Source organism: Chaetura pelagica, unplaced genomic scaffold (assembly GCF_000747805.2).
Source record: "Chaetura pelagica isolate M959 unplaced genomic scaffold, ChaPel_1.0 scaffold21, whole genome shotgun sequence".
Classification (NCBI taxonomy): Eukaryota; Metazoa; Chordata; class Aves; order Apodiformes; family Apodidae; genus Chaetura; species Chaetura pelagica.
In genome coordinates, this window is record NW_009952251.1 from 89,672 (window position 1) to 97,280 (window position 7,609).

The following is a 7,609-nucleotide window of genomic DNA, read 5'->3' on the forward strand; positions in this document are numbered from 1 at the left end:
TCCTGCTGAGACCCAAGTCTCTCTTCCAGCAGTAAAACTTTTACTTGACATTAGAATAAAATTTCACATAAGGAAGCATCTTGTCAAAAATAAGGTGATTTTTAAAAGTAGCATATGAGTTGGTGAACAAGGAGGCACTATTTGTAAAATATAGTATTCTGCACTTGTTTGTAGAAGCATTTTGTTGTTTTGTTAGAACAGTCTTGGTTTTGTAGTCCTCAATGGAATTACGTGAGGGATTTTTTAAAATTGTACTATGTTTTCCAGTAGAGTGTTAGAGAAGCAGCAGAAACATCTGGCCCTTGCTTTCTTAGTGACTTAACTGAATGCTTAAGTTACAGTGAATCTCAAATTTGTGTAAAATTAAATTGTTTCAGTTTTTATATTAAAGACTGAATTTCCTTTACTTTTTGGAAACCTTCTGGCAATTGAAGAGAGCTTCTCTCTTGTCTTATCAGCTCTGCTGCTTGTTGCCTGTTCCCATAGTTAAAAAATCAATACATATGCTTTTGATATTTGGCAAGCAGAGGTTTAATTTTGCAGCTGCAAGATCCCTGTACGAAGGGAATGCATCTTACAGAAACAACATTTAGAGACCACTTACAAATGAGAGAATACTTCTAAGTGAAACTCCATTCCATTTCTATCAGCATTTGTTTAATGATATTTAATTACAGGCAATTTGCATCTTACTGGAAATCAAAATCAAAACAAGAATAGCTGTATGCATGGCAGTATGGTAGAAAAACCAAATTCTTTTGAATCAAAAGATGAAACTCAGTTACAAAGAGGAAAGTGTCATCTCTGAACGTGTGGTGTATCTTAGAGTGCGCTCATACACACGTACACTGTGGCACTTCTGCGCCTGTGTTATCTGCTTGCCAAATTTAAAAGTGTTGGTTTGGCTGTTTATGGTTCATACTGATCTCTGATAAAATGTTGGTAATCACTCTTCTCACCATTAAGCTCTGTGCTAATCCACACGTTTCTGGGACTCCTGAGCTTGTGAATCATTATTTGTTAAGGGTTAATCCAACACGGTATATGTCTTCATTGAGTATTCCTGACTTTGCAGCACAGCTAGGTCCTGTGGTTTAGACAAAATAAAGTGTTGGATAGTATCCCAGTTTTAATACTCCCAATTTATTATAACCATTGAACCCTGATCAGATCACAGATTGGAATGGATCCCAGTTTTTTAAATGTCCCAATTTATTGCTGGCTTGCAACCCTGATAAGAATACATATTTGATTAAGGCTTCAGTTTTCAAAAATTCCAGTTAATTACTTTTAGATTCTTATTAGATCATAGCCGTGTAGTATGGTATGTTGAAGTTATGAAAAAATTACTGGATGATGTTGCACAGGTCAAGGTCATAGTTTCATTTTGTGCTGACAGTATAAAGTTATCAGATTTCTGTTTATTACTGTGGCAGCACTTGCACTGGACCGGAGGACAGATTAATCCCAACCCATTGATTCTGAATGATTCTCATTTTAGATCTGCTGCTGCTCTGCATACCAGAACATGTAATAAAAGCCTATCCCTGAACACTGAGATTGGTGTTTGGTTATGAGCAGTTGAGGTAGACGGCTCTCAACCACCTTTCACAGGTTGTGATGTGGCATTTAGATGTGGCTAATCCACTGCTGGAGAACATTTTTAAGACAACATTAGACTTAGAATTGATCCCATATTGTCCTAGCTCAAGAATATTAAGAATTGAGGATAACAGAATGGCACATGGACTTTGCCTCTTTCTTTAACTATCACAGCAATATTCCAGATATCACAGACTGCTGGAAATAGCACTTCCAGGTGGCCCTGATGTGCCCTCTCAATTTATCACCCAGATTCTTATCCAAGCCATTTGGCATCCTTGGTTTGCTCTTCACTGAGGCACTGGTTTCACTTAACTGTGGAGACCAGTTTTCACAAGCTGTGCCACCAGCCCACCTGAAAGGTCAGAGCAGCTCAGAGGGGATGGCCTTGCTCTTTCTTGCCTAAATGGGCCAATGTATGGTTCCTATATGTATATGTGGGAGTTTTATGATTTGACTTTATTTTATTTTTAAATGACACTATAAAACAGAAATACTGCTCTTAGAAACTTTTACAGGCCAAACCAATACAGTGAAACTAGCCAGTGTACTAGCCAACCTGGGTAATAGAGTGCTTTCTAGGAGACAGACTTTGGCCTTCTTTGATGCAGTACTGACTGTAGGTCAGCTCTTGCCTACCCCAAAATCAATAAGGGCTTAAGAATTATATGGAAGCTGCATTTCATTCCTTGTCCTTCCATATGTGATTTATGACAGTCTATCATAAATCTTCAGCATGAACTTTGAAGCAGTGCCACAGCACAGAATTCCTGTTCTCACTCCCTTATAAATGGGAAAAAAACATGAGAACACAGTTCACAGGGATAGGCTGTCAGGCAGCAAATCAGTTTGTTTATGTAATTCTCCATAGTGAGCTTAAACCAAAATAACTGCAAATCTTAAATTTTTGTCTGTTCAGTTGAAGTTGAAGTTTGCTTTCTAATCCAGGACTGTTAATTAAAAACAACATGTGAATCCCAGACTAACAGATGGAGACTGTTCCTGTTCTTGAACAGAGATGCTGTTCAATAGGTTCTGGGTTCAATGTCATATGTGTAGAATAAAGAAATGTACATGGAATATCATATCTCATGGAGCTAGGCTTGCTCCTTCTGCTATACTAGGATTTAATTCAAATAAAGGCATAATGTTTATACAGTTGCAAAGATAGTTGTGAGAACTCATGAGGTCTCGGTAGCTAAGTGGAGCTGTGAGTATCTACGCATGAACTGTTCCAGAAAGACCCACTTGTTGAAGGATGAGGCTCAGGAGGACTCAGTAGGCATCGGTCTTCTTGGGTCTGTTCTGAGCTATGTAACTGCATGTGGTTGTGGATTTTGGCTTTTCATGAGGTGTTAAATTAGTGTTGTGCCTTCCCAGCATCATTACAGTATCTCTGGTGTTTTTCATAAGAGGGTGTTACAATCCTCAGTATTTTCCACTGATATATCCTACAGCAATTGCTGGAGCTGAGGTAGTCTGTGGCAATTAATAAGTTCATAGACTGAAGTCTCTGTCTCCCCATAGTTTTTCTGCATGTATACTGCAGTTACCATGTACTTGTTTGCTCTTTCTCTGATTACCTTCTCTGAAATACTTTGCTTGTTGTCTTGGTTGGAGAGGTGAACCTGTGACTTTAACGGCAATTGGTGTTATTTTCATTCTGGACCATAAGTTCCCAATGACATGTAGATGTGGTGCTTAGGGACATGGTATAGTGGTGGACTCAACAGTGAGAGGTTAACACCTGGACTCAGTGCTCTTAAAAGTCTTTTCCAACTAAAATTATTCTGTGATTCTATGAGAATATAAGTAAAATTAATTTTTGCTTTCTAAGAGTATTATGTTATTTTTATTCTCTTTTCATAATTATTTGTTCCAAAGTGAGCTAATCTTATCCAAAGGGGCTTGGGTATGATGTGCACAACAACTTACTTGCCTTCTAACAGAAAAATACAAAGTACACAAGCCTGAGAATTCCTTTAAATCAGATTTGAGGACTCAGCCTGCAACTTACCTATGTTCTGCAAAGCTCTGCACACTACAGTCTATTTTTCCAGGAGGAGCTTGGAACTCTGAAAGGCATCAGAATGTCTCAGGTGAAAGATCATAGAATGATAGAATGGTTTGAGTTGGAAGGAACCTTGAGGATCATCTAGTTCCAACCCCCCTGCATTGGCAGAGACACGTCCCACTAGATCAGGTTGCTCAGAGCTTCATCCAACCTGGCCTTGAACACTTCCAGGGATGGGGCTTCTACAGCTTCCCTGGGCAACCTCTGTCAGTGTCTCACCACCCTCACACTAAAGAATTTCCTCCTAACGTCTAACCTAAATCTCCGCTCCCTTTGTAAAAAGCCCCTCCCCAGCTATCCTGTAGGCCCCCTCCAGTCCTTGTAGGAGAGGTGCTCCAGCCCTCAGATCATCTTCATGGCCCTTCTCTGGACTTTCTCAATGAGCTCCATGTCCTTCTTATATTGGGAGCTCCAGAATTGGACATAGTACTCCAGGTGGAATCTCACAAGAGCCGAGTAAAGGGGGAGAATCACCTCCCTTGACCTGCTGGCCACACTTCTTTTGATGCAGCCCAGGACATGGTTGGCTTTCTGGGCTGCAAGCACATACTGCCAGCTTTTGTTGAGCTTCTCATCCACCATCACTCCTAAGTCCTTCTTCAGACTGTTTTTGATCCATTCTCAGCCTGTATTTGTGCTTGGGACTGCCCCAACCCAGGTGCAGGACCTTGCACTTGGACTTGTTGAACTTTATGAGGTTGGCATTGACCCACCTTTCAAGCCTGTCAAGATCCCTCTAGATGGCATCCCCTCCCTACAGTGTGTTGACCTCACCACACAGTATGATGTTATCAGCAGACTTGCTGAGGGTGCACTCAATGCCACTAATCTTGACTAACATGGAATAATTCCACTATCTAATCCGCATTGTCACAAAACAAGGAATATCCTGTTGACAGAAGACTGAGCAACCTGATCTGTGCAGTCAGACTTGCTTGCAGCAGGAGACTGAGCAGAGCGACCTTCAGAGTGTTCCCTGCAACCTGATTTTTTTTAATATATTGTCACTTCAGAAAATAACTCATGATAGTTGTGAGTAAAGAAAATCAGATCATAGAATCATAGAATCCTAGGGGTTGGAAGGGACCTCGAAAGATCATCTAGTCCAACCCCCCTGCCAGAGCAGGGTCACCTAGAGTACATCACACAGGAACACATCCAGGTGGGTTTTGAATGTCTCCAGTGAAGGAGACTCCACAACCTCCCTGGGCAGCCTGTTCCAGTGCTCTGTCACTCTTACAGTAAAAAAAATTTTTCGGATATTCACCTTGAACCTCCTATGCTCCAGTTTGCACCCATTACCCCTTGTCCTATCACTGGTCATCACTGAGAAAAGCCTAACTCCATCTCCCTGACACTCACCCCTTACATATTTGTAAACATTGATGAAGTCACCCCTCGGTCTCCTTTTCTCCAAGCTAAAGAGACCCAGCTCCCTCAGCCTTTCCTCATAAGGAAGTTGTTCCACTACTTTAATCACCTTTGTGGCTCTGCACTGGACTCTTTCGAGCAGTTCCCTGTCCTTCTTGAACTGAGGGGCCCAGAACTAGACACAATACTCCAGATGTGGCCTCACCAATGCAGAATAGAGGGGGAGGAGAACCTCTCTTGACCTACTAACCACACCCTTTCTAATGCACCCCAGGATGCCATTGGCCTTCTTGGCCACAAGGGCACATTGCTGGCTCATGGTCATCCTCCTGTCTACCAGGACCCCCAGGTCTCTTTCACCTACACTACTCTCCAGCAGTTCAGCCCCCAACCTGTACTGGGACATGGTGTTGTTCTTCCCCAAATGTAAAACTCTGCACTTCCCCTTGTTGAATTTCATCATGTTTCTCCCCGCCCAACTCTCCAACCTATCTAAGTCTCTCTGAATGGCAGCACAGCCTTCTGGTGTGTCAGCCACTCCTCCCAGCTTAGTGTCATCAGCAAACTTGCTGAGGGTACATTCTATACCCTCATCCAGGTCGTTGATGAAGATGTTGAACAACACCGGTCCCAGTACCGACCCCTGTGGGACTCCACTAGTCACACACCTCCAACCAGATTCTGCCCCATTGACTACAACTCTCTGACTCCTTCCTTTCAACCAGTTCCTGATCCACCTCACTACCTGATCACCAAACCCATACCTGATCAACTTATCTACAAGGATGCTGTGGGAGACGGTGTCAAATGCTTTACTGAAATCAAGATAAACCACATCTACTGCTCTACCATCATCTATTCACCTAGTAATTTCCTCATAGAAGGCTATGAGGTTAGTCAAACATGATTTACCCTTGATAAAACCATGCTGACTGCCCTTGATGACCCCCATGTCCTTGATATGCCTAGAGATAGAGACAAGAACAAGTTGTTCCATCACCTTTCCAGGGATGGAGGTGAGACTGACCGGTCTATAGTTACCCGGGTCCTCCTTCTTGCCCTTCTTGTAGACTGGTGTGACATTTGCTATCCTCCAGTCCTCAGGCACCTCTCCTGTTACCCATGACTTACTGAAGATGATGGAGAGTGGCCTAGCAATGACCTCCACCAGCTCCCTCAGCACCCTTGGATTCATTCCATCCGGACCCATCGATTTATGGATGTCCAGATAATGTAGTAAAATACAGGATATAACATGGCAGGCTTTTCCAGTCATTGGCATTCCATAATCTGCTGCATTTCCCCCAATATCCAACTAACGTGAACAAAAGAGAGACAGAAAAGCTTCCTTAGATTAAACAGCAAAGGTAAAGTTCTGTTCTCATTGAAGTCCACGTGGTGGGGGCAAATGCACTGACCTCATTAGAGCCAAGGTTTTCTTTAGAGGGCAGGATCCTGTGTAAGTTGGTAATCACTCCCTGTGACCTCTGAAAGAAATGGAATTGCATGAAGATCTCAGTCTTGTCTATCCAAAGCTCGTGCTCCTAGTTTTGCAGAAGGAAAGGGTTATTTTTCATCTTTAGTTTGCCATAATCTTAAATTTTATGGTCAGTGTAGTTTTGTCTCTTTCTTAGGCTTTTCTCTCCTCTTTCTTTATTTACAAACCTCCAAAGGCAGCTGCTTTGGGCAGTTCAGCCTTATGCGGGTACAGGGTAATTATCTAGAACAGGCAATATTTTATGTTTAGCCCTGGTGGTTTTTATCATTGGTCCAGTTAATGCTGTTATAAGATCTGTCTTGTTTAGCCAGAGTTTAGTCTCTTACTCCCTTGGATTTGTGGTTTGCCTTTTCTATTTCTGAGACTGCTTCTGTTCTTGTTTACAATTACAGATACTAATTACAGGGGAGATGTTCAAATCCAGCACAATAGAATGAGCTGGAATGAAGAAACACTTGCATAGCTTATGGGGAAGACGTTTTCAACAAATATGCTTCCAGTAGAATACCCTGAAAGATAATACTAAATTAGATAGTGTTTGAGTCTTGGTAAGTCCATATCAGGTGTCCTCAATTTACTGGCAAGAGGTAGATTTTTATTTTATTTATGTTCCTAGCTACGAGACTTGCCTGCCTCTGGAGTTTCCCTAGGTGGGTTGAAAAAGTAAAAATTAGCTTTTTCCTGATAAAAGATGCAGGTCTGAAAAATATTGTTCATGTCAATGTCCTTATAGACCATGTCTGTCTGAAAAATTATTATGAAAAAAAAAAACACTGTACTTACATTGTCTTCTCAGATATTCAAATGAAATACACCCATTCCCATCAGTGATTATGGCTTATGAATATCAGAAGGCAGGATGTATTTGGTCCACTATTATGTAAATGAATGAAAATACAATATTTTAGTTACCAAAATATATTTTGCTAGCAGCTAGAAAGGAATTAAAACATTAAACACAATGGAAATCTAAGTGACCTCCTGCAGAAATAGACTGCTTTCCTCTAGACAACTGTTACTCAATATATGTATGAATTAGGTAAATGAGAGAAAAAAGCAGGAAT

The 7,609-nt window shown here is 41.4% G+C and overlaps 1 protein-coding gene across 1 annotated transcript in view; it reads left to right on the forward strand.

The window, feature by feature from the left end:
- The window catches only part of LOC104397411 (partitioning defective 3 homolog B-like), a 142,740-nt gene that overhangs the window by 49,248 nt on the left and 85,883 nt on the right, over positions 1–7,609 (forward strand). The gene's annotated exons all lie outside the window — the stretch shown is intronic.